Raw genomic sequence first — 17,377 nt, 5'->3', positions numbered from 1 at the left:
ACCCCATAACATATGGATCTGAAAAATCTTACTAGGTTAGTGCTTCTAAAGTCTCAACATTCTTTTGAATCACCCAGGCATCTTGGGACAGTACAGATTCTTACTTGGGAATATTCATTGGAAGGACTGATGCTGAAGCTGAAGCTCCAATACTCTGGCCACCTGATGTGAAGAACGGACTCCTTGGAAAAGACCCTGATGCTGGGAAAGATTGAAGGCAGGAGGAGAAGGGGGCAACAGAGGATGAGATGGTTGGATGGCATCACCGACTCGATGGACATGAGTTTGAGCAAGCTCCGGGAGTTGGTGATGGACAGGGAAGCCTGGCGTGCTGCGGTCCGTGGGGTCACAAAGAGTCAGACACAACTGAGCAACTGAACAAAGATGGCTCTGGTGCTAAAGAATCTGCCTGCAATGCAGGAGACGCAGGTTTGATCCCTGGGTGGGGAAGATCCCCTGGAGAAGGACATGACAACCCACTCCAGTATCCTTGCCTGGACAATCCCACAGATAGAGGAGCCTGGCGGGCTACCGTCCGTGGGGTCGCAGAGAGTCAGGCACAACAGAGATTCTTACTCGCCGTATCTGAAGCAGCGGCCCCAAAATTCTGCATTTCCCTCCCCTCCGAGGTGATACCGGTGCTCTGGGTCCATGGACCACAGATTTTGAGTGGCAGGTGCATTGAAACGAAATCTCCTGGATTGAGAACCTAGCCCTGGATTTGTTATTCAGATCCCCAGGTCACGTTACCATGTAGTCAGGGTTGCAAAACAAGAGACTGCAGCTTCCGTGGTGTCTCAGCAGTAACGAAGCCGCCCGCCAATGCAGGAGACACGGGCTCGATCCCTGGTCCGGGAAGATTCCCACGTGCCATGGGGCAACGAATCCCGGAAGCCGCAGCTACTGAAACCCTCGCGCCCTAGGAGGCCACAGTGCTCCACAAGAGAAGCCACCGCCGTGAGGAGTCCACACACCGCAACCAGAGAAGACCAAGGGCGGAAGAGCAGGCCACACAGAACTGAAGCCGCCTGATCTCTCTGCAGCTAAATGGCGCTGGGCTCAAAAAGGCAGGGCCGTCCAAAAACTCTGTCCTTCCGGAAAGAAGTGACTTCTTGTCCACGGCTGCCAGCGCTGCAGCAGAACGTGAAGAAACGGGTTTGCACAGGCTGTCTTGCGGAGAAACTACACATGGAGAAAGGTCCTTTGGTAAGTTCCCTGGCGGTCCGGAAGTTGAGACTCTTGCACTTCCAATGCAAGGGTCACGGGTTCGATCCCCGGTCAGAGAACTGACATCCCACATGCTTCAGGGCATGCCATTCTACATAAACAAAAAGAGTTTACAAATCTGTTTAAAAAGAGAGAAATATCTTTGGGCACTCTGGAGAAAGTACCAGCGAAGGACGTTTCCAGTTTCAAACTAGAGGGGGTGGTTAGGAATGGGCTTCTGCTGTGGCAGCTGCCCCGCTCCTGGTTTATTTGGGTGTCGGTCACTCAGCTGTGTCCAACTCTTTTTGACCCCATGGACTGTGGCCTGCCAGGCTCCTCTGTCCATGGGGATTCTCCAGGCAAGAATACAGGAGTGGGTTGCCATTTCTTCCCCCAGGGGTCTTCCCGACTCAGGGATCGAACCCAGGTCTCCCGCTTTGCAGGCAGCCTCTTTACCATCTGAGCCACCAGCTTTATGGTGGAACAAAAATGCAATAACTTTCTGTACCTCCCCCCCGACCCATCATTAACTATTCTTACTTGGATCATCATTTTGCTCCTCCCCTCCCCCACCTTGAGTTATAGTCTTCTCCTTGGAGGGAGCCGAAATAGAAAAAAAGCAAAGGCAAAAAAAAAAAAAAGATTTCTAGCAAAAAGGTTCTGTTTCACACACACACACACACACACACACAAATCCACATTCATTTATGTGTTGAAAGAACTCCAAGATCCTGATGTGAAAACAGAAGAAAAGAAAAAGAAGCCCCACTTATAATGATGACGCTGAGCTCTTAAAGGCTTTCTTGTGCAGACAAGTGGCTTAAGAACTCAAGAGATGGAAGCCAAATCCTGCGTTCAGGCTGCAGGTCCCACTTGGATCATCCTCAGAGCTCCGAGTCACAAAAAATAATGCTCCCTGAAGCCATCAGCCCAGGACCGATCACACAGAGAGGACTTCCAAAAGCTACCACTGTGATGACTTGATAACACCCTCAGAAGTCGGTTCATTGCCGTCTTGATGTTTCACCCGTCCAACAATTAGCTCTTTATTCCGCTTCTTAGCATTCCAGACATGCTGCCTATCGAGAAGACGTGGGGATAACTTAAAGATACGTGTGCACACACAGGCGGGGCCGCCGTGGAGATGTTGGAAACATCCCTGGAGAATTAACAGAATAACACATGCCAGGGAAAAAAAAAAAAAAAGGACCAGCAATAGGAAAAGCAGAAAATAATGATTTATGAGAATCCGGGGCTTTTGCCAAAAATGACCTCAAGCAAGCAGCGCTTTAGGTAAATCATGTGTGGGAGGTTTCTGAGTGAAATATATCCAGTGTATGTGTTTGGGGCGGGGGAGGCAAAAGGTGAATTTGGGTGGGAGAGAGGCGTTAAGAGCGATGGGTTCCATGTCTGCATACGGCTGATTCACTTGGTTGTATAGCAGAGAGCAACATGACATTGTAAAGCAATTATACTTCATTTTAAACAAACAAAACAATAAAGTAACATGATGGCAGGGACGTCATCTCTCTTGTACCACAGAGCGGTCTGTCGCTGGCTTTGTGGTCAAAGACCCAGGGTCGACGGGGCCAGCCCACGCTATCTGCGTGAGCGCGGCCAAACACACAGTCTAGACGTGGAGATAGCGCTCTGATTAGAACCCGGCACGGAATCTCTGTAGGGAGTCCAGCTGCAAACATCAGGCTCCAGAGGCCGCCTGCCCTAGCTCACCTCCAGCAGACGCAGGAAAACAGCTTAGGACGGCTGCTTTGGAAACCGGGAGCATATTTCCCTGGCAGGGGAGTTTCATTTGTCTGCTTGATCTTGGAGGGATTTTTTTTCTCAGGTGGGGTTGGTCCAAACTGTTCTGTCGGTCAGTCGTGCCTGCCTCTCTGCAACCCCGTGAACTGCAGCATGCCAGGCTTCTCTGTCCTTCAGTATTTCCCGGAGCTTGCTCAAACTCGTTCCCATCGAGTCGGGGATGCCATCCAACCATCTCATCCTCTGTCGTCCCCTTCTCCTCCCACCTCCAATCTTTCCCAGCATCACGGTCTGTTCTGACAAGTCTGTTCTTCGCATCAGGTGGCCAGAGTATTGGAGTTTCAGCTTCAGCATCAGTCCCTCCAATGAATATTCAGGGTTGATTTCCTTGAGGATGCACTGGCTGGATCTCCTTGCAGTCCAAGGGACTCTCAAGAGTCTTCTCCAGCAGCACAAATTCTACAACATCAACTCTTTGGTGTTCAGCCTTCTTTATGGGCTATTTCTATCGTATTCTTCACGCTCTATTGGTGTGATGTGTATCTGACAAAAATGGAAACCCACTCACGGCTTGACCTCAGTTGATCTTGAAGTCTGTTATGATACCTCCTGCATGGCAGGCAGGTTCTTTACCGCTGAACCACCAGGGAAGTCCTTACCAGTCTTGTATTTAAAGAAAATGAGCCCCGAAGAGACAAAGTGATTAAACACAGGAAGCTGTCGGTCGGCTGGATGCAGAGTTCTTTTCTGAGACTGGAGACCGGAGGATGAGCAAAAAAAGAAAGGGATGGGAGTAGAGACTGAGGAAGGAGAGAAAGGGCAGACCAAGGGCAAGGATGCTACGAAGCAGAGGAGATGTGAGGGGGTCGCCCCGGGAAGGCAGGGAGGACCCCAGGAGACACTGACCACAGCGTTTCTGCTCCTGCTACTGGAATTCTTGGCTTTCCTCAGCCCACTCCCCGCCTGGGACTTCTGATCTCTTCCCTTGCATGCTTTTGTCCACTGCGTGGGAGGCGAGTTTCCGCTCCAGGAAAGTCGGTCCCGCCGGCGGTCGCCAGATTCTCGCCCGCAACATTTCCTGTGGCCTCCAGGAGACCACGACGCACAACTCGAATCCTTGTTGAGTTCTTTTAGGAAAAAGACAAATCTCCCTCACCTCCTTCCTGGGATTTCCCTGGTGAGGGGTGGGGGGTGGGGTTAAGGGATGGATGCTGACTTCTTGTCCTCCCCTCCCTGGACCACGTCGTCTGTCCCTTTTCCTCCCCAGGAGGGCTGGCTGCTGTCCACATGAGCAGATGGATGGCCTGAAGCATCTGGCCGAGAGGTTCTCCAGAGCATGGTCAGCAGGCTTGGGGCGGAACCCACGTTTGCAGCTCAGCTGCTGAGCCCAGAGTTGCTGACACCAGCGGGTTCTTCTGGGAAAACAACTGCTTCCCACAAACAGATTTTGGGGGGCAGAAAGGACCTTCCCTGTAAAGAAGGCTGAGTGCCGAGGTACTGATGCTTCTGAACTGTGCTGTTGGAAAAGGACTCTCAAGAGTCCCTTGGATTGCAGTTGATGCTTCTGAACTGTGACGTTGGAGAAAAGTCTCTTGAGACTTCCATGGACTGCAAGGAGATCCGACCAGTCCATCTTCAAAGAAATCAACCCTGAAGATCTCCTTGCTGTCCAAGGGACTCTCAAGAGTCTTCTCCAACATCACAGCTTGAAAGCATCCGTTCTTCTGTGCTCAGCCTTCTTTATGGTCCAACTCTCACATCCATACATGACTACTGGAAAAACCATAGCTTTGACTAGACGGACCTTTGTCGACAAACTGATGTCTCTGATTTTTAATATGCTGCCTAGGGTTGGTCATAGCTTTCCTTCCAAGCAGCAAGTGTCTTTTAATTTCATGGCTGCAGTCACTGTCTGCGCTTGATTTTTTGGAGGCAGTCACTTGGCCAAAATTCTCTTCTACACGAGGAAGCTCTCTCTCCTTAAGACTTTTCAGAGCTTGCCACGGCTCTTACAACGGATGATAGCGTTGACTCACAGTGGATGATATCATTGGCTCGATGCGTAAGATCCTAAATTGTGGTCCTTCTTTCCATCCCTGGTCTCACTCTTTTAACCCATCTCCCTTTTTGCCATGCCGTCCAGTCACTGTCTCTCCTCCCCTTTCACCTTCGTCTGCTGGAGATCTTTGCACGTGTCGTGTCTTCCGTGGGAGATCCATCTCCGGCCGGCCAGGCCAACCCACTCTCTCTGTTAACACGTTCTCCCCCAGCAACCTGTCGATTCGCCTCACAGCACCTACCCCAGTCGACTCATCTGATGTTCTCATGGCCCTGGCCGTGCTCACTTCGTAACCCGCCCAACCACCTAGCTTTGGATCTGGCATCGAGCAGGCATGTAACCGGAACAACAAGAATCTGACGGATACAAGGGCTGCGCTGCGGAGCTGTTGAAAGAGTTCACTTATCAGGAACGGCCTGTCTTGGACGAGAAAGTTAAACAGGCAACCACGTCCCTCAGGAGCTGCTCTGGTGGCCCCTGGTGATGATTCTCAAGAGCAGAGAACGTACTTGGGAAGCTCAGGCTCCACAGTTCGTGACTGCATCTGAAGGGCTTCCTTATTCCACCCACGGAAACACACTGCATCTCATGCCTCTTTATTTTGTTTGTTCCGCATCTAAACACTGGCATCTGGAGCGTAAAGGATCAACGCTGTGCTTGTCTCAAACGATTTGAATGCTAATAACTGCCTAATTCTGTTCATGCCTCGGGGCTGACAAGCGTGTTGGGATCCGTCTTCTCGAGCTGCCAGGAGTCAGGTTCCAGATGCCAAGTAGGGGGTGAGGTAGTTAATGAACGGTGAACATTCTTTCCCGGCTCGAATGGAACAGTTCTTTTCTTTAGATGTTCAAATGGAAGGATAGTTGATTTAACAGTGTTGCGTTAGCTTTGGGCATACAAAAAAGCGATTCAGTTAAGGATATATATATATACATACCTGTCCGCAATGCGGGAGACATGGGTTCAATCCCTGGGTCTGGGAAGATCCCCTGGAGAACAGAACGGTTACCCACTCCAGTATTCTTGCCTGGAAACCTGATGAATCTCATGGACAGAGGAGCCAGGTGGGCTACCGTCCATGGGAGCCTCAAAGAGTTGGACATGAATGAGCAAGTAACACACACACACACACATATTCTTTTTCATATAGGTTACTATAAGATACTGAATATAGTTCCCTGTGCTATATAGTAGGACCACGTTGCTTATCCTTCTTATATAAAGTAATGTGTATCTTCTAATTAAACTTCTAATTTAGCCCTCTCTCCCTTCCTTTTTGGGTTTCCCCGGTGGCTCAGATGGTAAAGAACTTGCCCACAATGCAAATTTTGGGTTTGATTCCATGGGTCGGGAAGATCCCCTGGAGGAGGGCATGGTAACCCACTCCAGTATTCCTGCCTGAAGAATCCCATGGACGGAGGAGCCTCTTGGGCTACAGTCCAGGGGTGGCAAAGAGTCGGATATGAATGAGCGCCCAAGACTTTCTCCCTTCCTTTTCTTTGGCAACCAGAAATTTGTTTTCTAAGTCTGTGCATCTGTTTCTCTTTCGTAAATTAAGTTCATTTGTATTGCCTTTGATTCCTCTTCAGATTCTTTGAAAAGGAAGGCAACTTGGATCCACCATAGCTTTCTGGTTACATCCTGAAATGATGGGTTCCTGTTGTTCCATTTTCTCAAATGCTTCCACGGTGGTGTATGTTAGTGACTCTTGGAAGACGCAGCAGATGAAAAAAGGCTGTAGTATGTATGTGTATATTTGCATATGGAAGTCCATCAACATTAAATGTGTGTTTCTATGGTTGGTTTGGATCTAACAGATGAGTGGATAAAGAAGTTGTGGTACATATATACAGTGAAATATTGTGTGTGCATGTGTGCTGAATCACTAAGTCAAGACCCTCTCTTTGCAACCCCATGGACTGTAGCCCGCCAGGCTCCTCTCTCCATGATATCCTCCAGGCAAGAACACTGGAGTGGGTTGCCATGCCCTTCCCCAGCGGACCTTCTTGACCCTGGGAATCAAACATGGGTCTCCTGCACTGGCAGGCAGATTCTTTACCACCGAGACACCTGGGAATAGCTAAAAAAAAAAAAAAAACAGAACACTAAAATTGTTTAACACTTGCAGGCGTGTTTGGCTGGTGTGTGCCAAAAAGACCTATTCATTCATTTCTGTCTTCCAGGCAACAGTCACATGAAAGTTGCAAGCCTACTCCTGCAAAAGTTTCTATTCTAATCCCCTGCAAGATGGGGGAGAGCCAGGTGGTTTCATCTCTGTCACAGAGGGATTTTCTTTTTCACTGACACAACCAACCATTGAAATCAATCATCTTCTAGCACAAGGCGTCCTTTGAAGGTGGGACAAGCTTTGTTGGTTTCCCAGTGTTGTGATGGTGAATTTTTCTCGACAGTCCCTTTGGGGGTAGAGAGCAAATTTGGCAGGTGCTGCCCATACATTAATTAATATGTGAGTTCATTCACTGCAAATCAATAAATGAATGCATTCAGGGCAAAGAGGAGTACCTGCCAATGTTATCCATCTCAAGGGTTTTAACAACTGTGTTTACCTTGGCAACAAACTGCAATTATTTTTCTGGGGAAATTTTTGTTCCTTAAAGAGATAATTTCCAGACTCTTTCCATGCAAGCTTTTTTTTTTTTTTAACTTTGTTGAGTCTTCATTGCCAGTCGTGGTGAGCGGGGGCTACTCTCCAGCTGGGGTTGGCAGGCTTATCATTGCTGTGGTTTCTCTCGTTGTGGAGCAGAGGGTCTAGGTACTCCTCTTGTCAGGACCCCAGTCCTATGGGATCAGGGCCCACCCCAGTGACCTCATTCCACCTTCATCCCCGCTTCGAAGACTCTCATCTCCTAATACAGCCTCATTCTCAGGCCCTGAGGGTCAGAGCTTCAAGGTAAGGATTTTGCAGGGGACAGAATTCAGCCCACAGTAAGCTTCTTCTCTATAAACATTATGGTCCTTGGCCCATTTATTTTTTTAAACAATTTTTGGCTGCACCAAAGGGATCTTGACTTCTCTGGTGGTTCAGTGGTTAAAAAAAAAAAAAAAAGAATCCGCCTGCCAATGCAGGAGATGCAGCTTTGATCCCTGGGTCGGGAAGATCCCCTGGAGAAGGGCATGGCAACCCACTCCAGTATTCATGCCTGGAGCATCCCATGGACAGAGGAGCCTGATGGGCTCTAGTCCATGTGGTCACAAAACAGCTAGACACGACTGAGCACACAAATACACACACACACACACACACACACACACAGGAATTTTAGTTCTCCAACCATGGATCACACGTGTGCCCCCTGCCGAGAAGCATGGATTCTTAATAGTGGACCACCCCAAAGTCGCCCCATTAATTTCCCAGACTCAGATACCAGATACACACACACACACTTTGGTAGAAATACCCACGGGATAAACAGAACCTAATTAGCAATTTTATTTTTAGCCTGACAGTTACTCCTGGATTCACTGTTGAGGGCATTCAGCCCTCCAGGATATCTCGATGTGAGGTGGTCAATGAACTCACTGACATTGTTTAGTCGCTAAGTCGTGTCCAACTCTTTAAGACTCACCAAAAGACATTTTCTTCACGAGCTTATGTGCAAACGCCTGTAAACTGGTGAAGAAGGGTCTGGATTTTGTCTTATATTTTATGATCTTGAAGTAAAAGTCACTTCAGTGCTCAGTAAATTCTAAGAAAATGAAGAACAGCCGTAAAAGACAGGCGATTGATGAAAAACGTCTAATGGGAGATACACCTGTTTTTCCAGGAGAGATTAATTCTGCTTCCTCCACGTTTGGGTAAAAGGATAATATCCCCGAAGAATGAAAATGCACATGGACTTTCTCTGTTTCTTGGAGTTCCTGTCTAGCAGGGTTAAGAAATCTGGAAAAGTGAATTCTCTGGCCACTGAACTGATAATTGCAAGGGAAGTATACGTAGAACCACATGTATGGGCCTCTCACCCAATCCACATTTCGGAAGACAATTCTTTTATTTCTTTTTTTAAACATAAATTTAACCGAAATATTGCCACTCATTCAAGAGCCCAGTCTTTAAAGAAAGTGAAACTATGCTTTGAGTGTGTGAAAGTGAAAGTCGCTCAGTCGTGTCCCCGTGCGACCCCGTGGACTATACAGTCCATGGAATTCTCCAGGTCAGAAGACTGCAGTGATAGCCCTTCCCGTCTCCAGGGGATCTTCCCAACCCAGGAATCGAACCCAGGTCTCCCACATTGCAGGCAGATTCTTTACCAACTGGGCTCACGGAAGCCCACTTGAGTGCATACCATTGCTAACTAATCCCATTTTCAACACGCTGATAAAGATACAGTGCTTAAGTGGCTTGCCAAATTTAAACAGTCCCTTGAGATTCACCTTAGGCTTTAATTCAGGATCAGTGACTCTACCAGGGCACTTTTGCCAAGACTCTTCCGATCTGCCATTTGTTGTTGTTCAGTCGATAAGTCACGTCCGACCCTTTGCAACCCCACAGACTGCAGCACGCCAGGCTTCCTTGTCCTTCCCCATCTGCTGGAGCTTGCTCAAACTCATGTCCATCGAGTCGGTGATGCCATCCGACCATCTCATCCTCTGTCGTCCCCTTCTCCTCCCGCCCTCAATCTTTCCCAGCATCAGGGTTTTTCCAATGAGTCAGCTCTTTGCATGAGGTGGGCAAAGTATTGGAGCTTCAGCTTCAGCATCAGTCCTTCCAATGGATATTCAGGACTGATTTCCTTTAGGAGGGACCGGTTTGATCTCCTTGCAGTCCAAGGGATTAACTGTTCACAGCAGCACAACTGATGATAGCCAAGACGTGGAAATGCAACCAGACTGGTCCAAGTTATTGATGCCCTAGACACGCAGGAGGGCTGTGGAAACGGTGATGCCCCAGTGGGGGTTAGAAAGTGGAGATTCGGGGGCCACGGTTTCAGATGCGGTGGTGGTGTTCAGCACGCTAGGTGTGGCCCCGGAAAAGGAAGAGCTGAGGGACGTCAAGGGAAAGATGATTTGGGGTTCATGAAATCAAAGGGGACTGAGGGGTGGCAGGCCTGGCAACCCACTCCAGCATTCTGGCCTGGAGAATCCCGTGGACAGAAGAGAGCCCAGCGGGCTACAGCCCGTAGCATCGCAAGGATTTAGACACGACCGAAATCCCTTTGCACGCACACACATTGAAGACGACTCAGGGGGAGCAGGTCTGAGCTTTTACAAACTTCACAAAACATTAGAATCCTAACGACCCAACCTGAATACCACTGGCGTTCTCAGCTGGCCCAGAGAAGCCATAAAAATAACTGAAGGCATTTCTAAGGTTACCGGAGACACAAGAATCTGTTTTCTTCATTCCTCTGGCATTCGGGGTAAGTGTACTTTATTACGATCAAGACTGTCAGTCTAACTTCGTGTGCCAGTAACATCATATATATATATTTTTCCCCCTTTGTGTAAAATATATAAATTTTAACAAGAAAGCACACTGACATGATAGATTATGAAAATACTTTAGGAAGAGAAAACTCATTAAATTATTTTCTGGGAGTGCTTTTTGGACATGCCTTCGGAACCAGAAAGAAAAATAGGTGACACCATGCCAAGAGAGCTGGAAAAAAAAAAAAAAATTAGGATGGGGAAGATGAAAATTCAGAGTTTGGATTCTGTTCACGGTAAACGAAGGCACATACCTTTTGACAAGTCTAACTCTTAGAGAAAAACTTTCTCTTTTAGAGTCTTTGTAATCCAGGAAGAGAATTTAAAAAAAAAAAAAAAAATGAAGCCTGGTTGAGTTCTTCTTCATCAGTAAATAGATCCGAGGTCATGACAACAGCTAAGTGTTTGGAAGCCAAGTGGCTTCAGATGGTATAATCTTAATGAAGTGCCATCCAGTGTTTCATCTCGGCAAATGCTTCTTACTAGTATGTAGTAGCTGAGTCTCAGCTAGACCAGAAAGTGTGTTTGTGTTGGCAGAGATGAGCCCGGGACTGTACAGCCCATGGGCTTCTCCAAGGCCAGGATACTGGAGTGGGGAGCCTTTCCCGTCTCCAGGGGGATCTTCCCAACCCGGGGATGGAACCCAGGTCTCCCACATTGCAGGCGGATTCTTTACCAGCTGAGCCACGAGGGAAGCCCCTCTCTGTGTATATGTACATATATATATATATATACATATATATATATATATATACATACATATATATGTGCTCCTGAGAAAAAGGAAGAAATACACACACACTCTTGTAGAGATTGCTAGTCTAGTGTCAGTCACTCAGCCATGTCTGACTCTTTGCGACCCCATGGACTGTAGCCCCACCAGGCTCCTCTGTCCATGGGATTCTCCAGGCAAGGATACTGGAGTGGGTTGCCATGCCTTCCTCCAAGCGATCTTCCCGGCCCAGGGACCAAACCCACGTCTCCTGCATTGGCAGGTGGATTCTTTCCCACCAGGAAAACCCATGGCAAGTGTTTAATGGAGCTTTCAGAATGTAATACACATTCATAATGGTTTGATGACATTTGGTAAAATAGGAATATTATTTTCTCTGCATAATCTTTAAAAAGCTGTGGTCAGATTGCTACCTTAAAACTGAGATAAATTTTTTTTTTTAAATACACAGTTTAGATGGGTTTCTGCAATGGTATGTTTCGGTGTTCTCTGTGGACGGATGTGACCGCGAACTGACAAAGCCAGGTGGTGTCAGGTTAGAAAAAGGAGCCGTGGTGTTCATGGAAGTTTGTTTTTCAAAACATTTTCACTGGAGTATAACTGCCTTGGGCTTCGCAGGTGGCGCTGGTGGTAAAGAACCCGCCTGTCAAGGCAGGAGAAGTAAGAGACACGTCTTATGGGTCTGGCGGGTTCAATCCCTGGGCGGGGGAAGATCCCCTGGAGGAGGGCATGGCAACCCACTCCAGTATTCTTGCCTGGAGAATCCCCACGGACACAGGAGCCTGGCGGGCTGCAGTCCATGGGGTCACAAAGAGTGGGTCACGACTTAGCACACACGGACGCATAGTTGCTCTAGAGTATTCAGTTTCCACCGTCCAGCAGAGTGAATCAGCTACGTGCACACATAGACCCCCTCTTTTCTGCATTTCCTTCCCATTTAGGCCACCACAGAGTTCCTTCTGCCGCGCAGTAGCTTTTGGTTAGTTATCTCTTTTATACAGAGTCTCAATAGTGTATACACGTCCGTCTCCATCTCCCAATTCATCCCACCCCCTCATATGTTTCCTCTCTACCTCTGTCTCTCTATTTCTGCTTTGCAAATAAAGATCCGTCGGTACCCATTTTTTCGGTCTGCACACATATGCATTCATATACGTATTTGTTTTTCCTCCGCCTGGCTGCCTTCACTCTGCGTGACAGACGCCGGGTCCATCCAGGTCTCTGCAAAGGACCCGATTTTGTGTTTCACGGAAGTGTCAAAGCCTGCTTTGCACCGGGTGAATAAGAGGGCATTCTGCTCAAATTGCTCATTGACACGGAGTCTTGGAGGTTCCAGTTTTTACACGTCCCGTGCAGACAGGATACGAGCTATGCCCTGCGATAGAGGGAACCAATTAGTTCTGCGTGGTGTCAGCAGGCATCTGTGCTAATGACGGAAAAGCTACGGAAATATCCCGCGTTAAGCTCCGCTTGTCATGGGCACGTAGGAACTTGGCCTTCAGGGCACATGAATGGAAACAGAGCTTCCTTTGCTTTTAATAAATGTCTTTAAAAGCACTGAATATACCTAGATAAAGCTACAGTGATAATCACTGTCAGGTTAAAAAAAAAAAAAAACAGAGAGATTTGCCATATAGTTTTTAACTTCTATCTTTTGAAAAGTATTTTTTTCCTTTTTTTTTTCACTGTGGGGAAATAAGTTGCTATTTAGTACGTTCAATGCAAAGCCGTGTCTCTTTGTGACCCTGTGGACGGCAACACACCAGGCCTCCCTGTCCTTCACCGTCTCCCGGAGTTTGTTCAAAGTCATGTCCATTGAGTTGGTGATGCCATCCAACCATCTCATCCTCTGTCATCCCCTTCTCCTCCTGCCCTCAATCTTTGCCAGCATCAGGGTCTTTTCCAAAGAGTCGGCTCTTCTCATCAGGTGGCCAAAGGACTGGAGTTTCAGCTTCAGCATCAGTCCTTCCAGTGAATATTCAGGGTTGATGTCCTTTAGGAATGGGCTGGTTAGATCTCCTTGCAGTCCAAGGGACTCTCAAGAGTCTTCTCCAGAAGACGGTGGATAGCTATGTTCTAACGCCAAGCCCAAGACTCACTTCTGAAATACAGTTAGTCCCCTACATATGAACCTTCAAGTTGCAAACTTTCAAAGATTCAAACGTGCATTTCCTCCAAGGCAGGAATGAGTGACATCACCGATTGCACTCCGTCTCCTATTACTTTGGGTACCCAGGTAACTTTGTTGGACTTACGAACAAAGTGGACTTATGAATGTGCTCTTGGAATGGAATTCCTTTGCAGGCAGACGACTTACATTAGTCTTAAGCACGCTTGACATTTTGCATGGATGTCACTGGCTTATTTATCCCACAGAGAGACTGTAAAAACATGAAATAGTAAAATGAGGAGGTGTTCAGAGATGTTAAAAAGACAGTAAAATAGAGTGCTGTTCAATTTACCCCTGACACTTTAATAAAATACGTTCAGTGACAGAAGCTGTCACACCACAAACACCAAATACTGTGTTTAGCACAAAATCCTATTTTGCAATTTCCATTGAAATCCTCTCCCGATACTGTGAATAAATAAGCTATTCTAGGCAATCCGTATCTGCTAAAAACATTATTAAAAAAAAAAATGTCTTCAGGTATAAACAGAAATTGTTTTTCCTATTCAAAAGTATTTGTAAGAATCAGGACAAATGTATGTATGGGTTACGGTAATAAAAAGAGTCATTTCTTGGAGAAAACACCTCATTCCTAGGCGTGCAGTGCACGGATTTTATAAATGGTGGGATTTTGATGCTAGAGGTAGGACCCGAAACGTGCCATCTTGCATTACCGTTTCTTCTGAGGTGATGTCTAGATGGATTTGGTAAGATGCATATACAAATTTTCTTACCTTCTATGGTTCTTATTCTGGCTTGCGTCTGCTTGTTGCATTCTGTACAGAATACACGAGAGTCCCTTGGACCACAAGGACATCAAACCACTCAATGCTAAAGGAAATATACCCTGAATATTCCTTGGAAGGACTGATGCTGAAGCTGAAGCTCCAATCCTTTGGCCACCTGATGTGAAGAGCTGACTCACTGGAAAAGACCCTGATGCTGGCAAAGATTGAGGGCAGGAGGAGAAGGGGACGACAGAGGATGAGATGGTTGGATGGCATCACCGACTCAATGGACATGAGTTTGAGCAAACTCCAGGAGATGGTGAAGGACAGGGAGGCCTGGTGTGCTGCAGTCTGTGGGGTCACAAAGAGTCAGACACGACTGAGCGACTGAACAAAACCAAAGGATACGAGATGGGATTGCTCGATGAAAGAGTCGCAAAGTTAAAGTGAAAATTACAGGAGGCTATAAGTCCAAAGAAGGTAGCAATGAACCCAACAGAAAGTTAAGTAGCAAGTGGAAGTCGTTCACTCGTGTCCAATTCGACCCCAGGGACCGTAGCCCACCAGGCTCCTCTGTCCATGGGATTCTCCAGGCAAGACTACTGGAGTGGGTTGCCATGCCCTCCTCCAGGGGATCTTCCCGACCTTGGGATCCAACCTCTGTCTCCTGCACGGCAGGTAGCTTCTGTATCATATGTGCTACTAGGGAAATCCAAGAGCCTCCCTATTTTTAAAATTAATTTATTTTTACTCGAAGGATAATTGCTTTACAATTTTGTGTTGGTTTCTGCCATACAACAACATGAATCAGCCATAGGTATACATATATCCGAAAAATTGATGCTTTGGAACCGTGGTGTTGGAGAAGACTCTTGAGAGTTCCTTGGACAGCAAGGCAATCCAACCAGTCCATCCTAAAGGAGATCAGTCCTGAGGATTCATTGGAAGGACTGATGCTGAAGCTGAAACTCCAATCCTTTGGCCACCTGATGCGAAGAACTGACTCACTGGAAAAGACCCTGATGCTGGGAAAGATTGAAGGTGGGAGGAAAAGGGGACGACGTACGATGAGATGGCTGGATGGCATCACCGACTCGACAGACATGAGTTTGAGTAAACTCCGGGAGTTGGTGATGGACAGGGAGGCCTGACATGCTGCAGTCCATGGGGTCGCAAAGAGCCAGACATGACTGAGCGACTGAACTGAACTGATACATATATCCCCTCCGTGCTGAACCTAATTTTGGTTGGTTTTCTTTCTTTAAGGCAAGACACGGCTTCCCTGGTGGCTCAGTGGTAAAGAATCTGCCTGCCCAACGCAGAGGACGTTGTGTTCCATCCCTGGTCCGGGAAGATCACACTTGTCAACGGGGCAACCAAGCCCGTGTACCAGAACTACTGTGCCGGGGAGCCTCGGCCACTGAGCCTGTGGGCTGCAACGACTGAAGCCCGCCCGCCCTAGAGCCTCTGTCTGCAACAAGAGACGCCACCGCAATGAGAAGCTTGCAGGCACACCTCAGCTAGAGAGTAGCCCCTGATGGCCGTAGCTAGAGAAAAGCCGACAAGGAAGGAAGAGCCAGCGCGGCCAAAAATAAACAAGCCGATATACATGAAAGGGACAAGGTGTCTAGCAGACTTTTCAAACAGGTTAGCTCTTTTTTTTCTAAGTCTATACATATAACACAGGCAGTAGGATTTTATAGTTTTCCTACTGAGAACCGCAGAAACACAGTGTTAGGTAGTATTAGCATGTGAAGCCAGGAAAGACTTTATTTGATGTCAGTGCTAAAGACTCCCTGGTAGCTCAGACGGTAAAGTGTCTGCCCGCAATGCGGGAGACCTGGGTTCAATCCCTGGGTTGGGAAGATCCCCTGAAGAAGGCAATGGCACCCCACTCCAGTACTCTTGCCTGGAGAATCCCATGGACGGAGGAGCCTGGTAGGCTACAGTCCATGGGGTCGCAAAGAGTCAGACACGACGGAACTTCACTTTCACTTTCCACTTTCATGCATTGGAGAAGGAACTGGCAACCCACTCCAGTGTCCTTGCCTGGAGAATCCCAGGGACGGGGGAGCCTGGTGGGCTGCAGTCCATGGGGCTGCAAAGAGTCGGACACGACTGAGCGACTTCACAGGCAGTGCTAAAGAACCCGCCTGCCAAAGCAGGCAGTAGGAGATATGAGACATGGGTTCGATCCCTGGGTCGGGAAGATCCCCTGGAGGAGGAGGCCATGGCCACCCACTCCAGGATCCTTGCCTGGAGAATCCCATGGACAGAGGAGCCTGGCGGGCTGCAGTCCACAGGGTCGCAGAGAGTCAGACGTAACTGAGGTGATTTCGCACAGCACACAGCATGTAAAAATAATTGTACCTTTTCCCAAAGTAGAATGAGAATGTATAATAATCTCTATTCCTATATGGTCAAGTACAGACTTAACGAACCACCCACTTAATGATTCTACGTGGGAATCTTACACATGGGCTTCTTTTAGAGTAAAACCCGGGTCGTGTTTCATGACAAAAAGGGACGGTCAAAGGCCCAGGGATCTGGAGAAGGAAATGGCAACCCACTCCAGTATTCTTGCCTGTAGAAATCCCACAGACGGAGGAGGCGGGTGGGCTCCAGTCCGTGGGGTCACAGAGAGTCAGACACGACTTATCGCCAACCACAAAATACCAGCTATGTGGCTTCTTCCCTTTCAGATAAGCTTCTTCCCGAGTTCTTGGAGTCTTGTGTAATCTGGGACTCATTCACTATTCCCCCGTCAAAACCAGACCCTGAGGTTTCCTGCCTGTTTTAGAACGCCTACATGGCCGTCTCTTGGCTTGAAGACCATTTATCTTATATTGTCTTCACAAGAAGGCTAACTGGTGTTGGGGGAGGGCATAGGAACCGTGGTTTGTATAACCTGACCCACTCCGGCAGTCACGACCTTTTAGCTTTCTGTAAGGTCCTCGGTTGAGCTTTCAGCACTTTGCAAGACGTGGCCACAAGCAACGTCCTATCCCAACTCCAGATCGCCGTGTTGGGCTCATAATACCCATTGGTATTTCCTCACGCAAATCCCAGCAACCCCGGCAGTGGCTAGAAGTGAAATGAAGACCGCTGCCGTGAACAGTCTAGGAAAAGACAGTCTCACAGTTTTGTAACTAAAAGCAAACTACAGGGTGGAGAATGGATATCAGCTTCACTGTCCACTTATGTTCTGGACACTGACTAGTCAGCTTCCACATTAAGGAAAGTTGGTCTAGTTATTGCAGAATAAAAAGAAACCA

At 47.8% G+C, this 17,377-nt stretch overlaps 1 long non-coding RNA gene across 2 annotated transcripts; it reads left to right on the top strand.

The window, feature by feature from the left end:
- Positions 1-442: 442 nt before the first annotated feature.
- On the top strand, positions 443-15,718 carry LOC122689352. 2 transcript variants are annotated; one of them, XR_006339800.1, is made up of 3 exons: positions 443-1,206; positions 6,616-6,766; positions 15,369-15,718. It is a non-coding gene; the product is annotated as an uncharacterized LOC122689352 (long non-coding RNA). The 2 variants fall into 2 exon arrangements; XR_006339799.1 differs by lacking the exon at positions 15,369-15,718 and adding an exon at positions 7,210-8,120.
- Positions 15,719-17,377: the final 1,659 nt, after the last annotated feature.

The sequence above is a fragment of the Cervus elaphus genome, chromosome X (assembly GCF_910594005.1).
Source record: "Cervus elaphus chromosome X, mCerEla1.1, whole genome shotgun sequence".
NCBI classification, from domain to species: domain Eukaryota; kingdom Metazoa; phylum Chordata; class Mammalia; order Artiodactyla; family Cervidae; genus Cervus; species Cervus elaphus.
The sequence above is the reverse complement of the archived record's forward strand: the minus strand, read 5'-3'. Positions and strand labels throughout refer to the sequence as shown.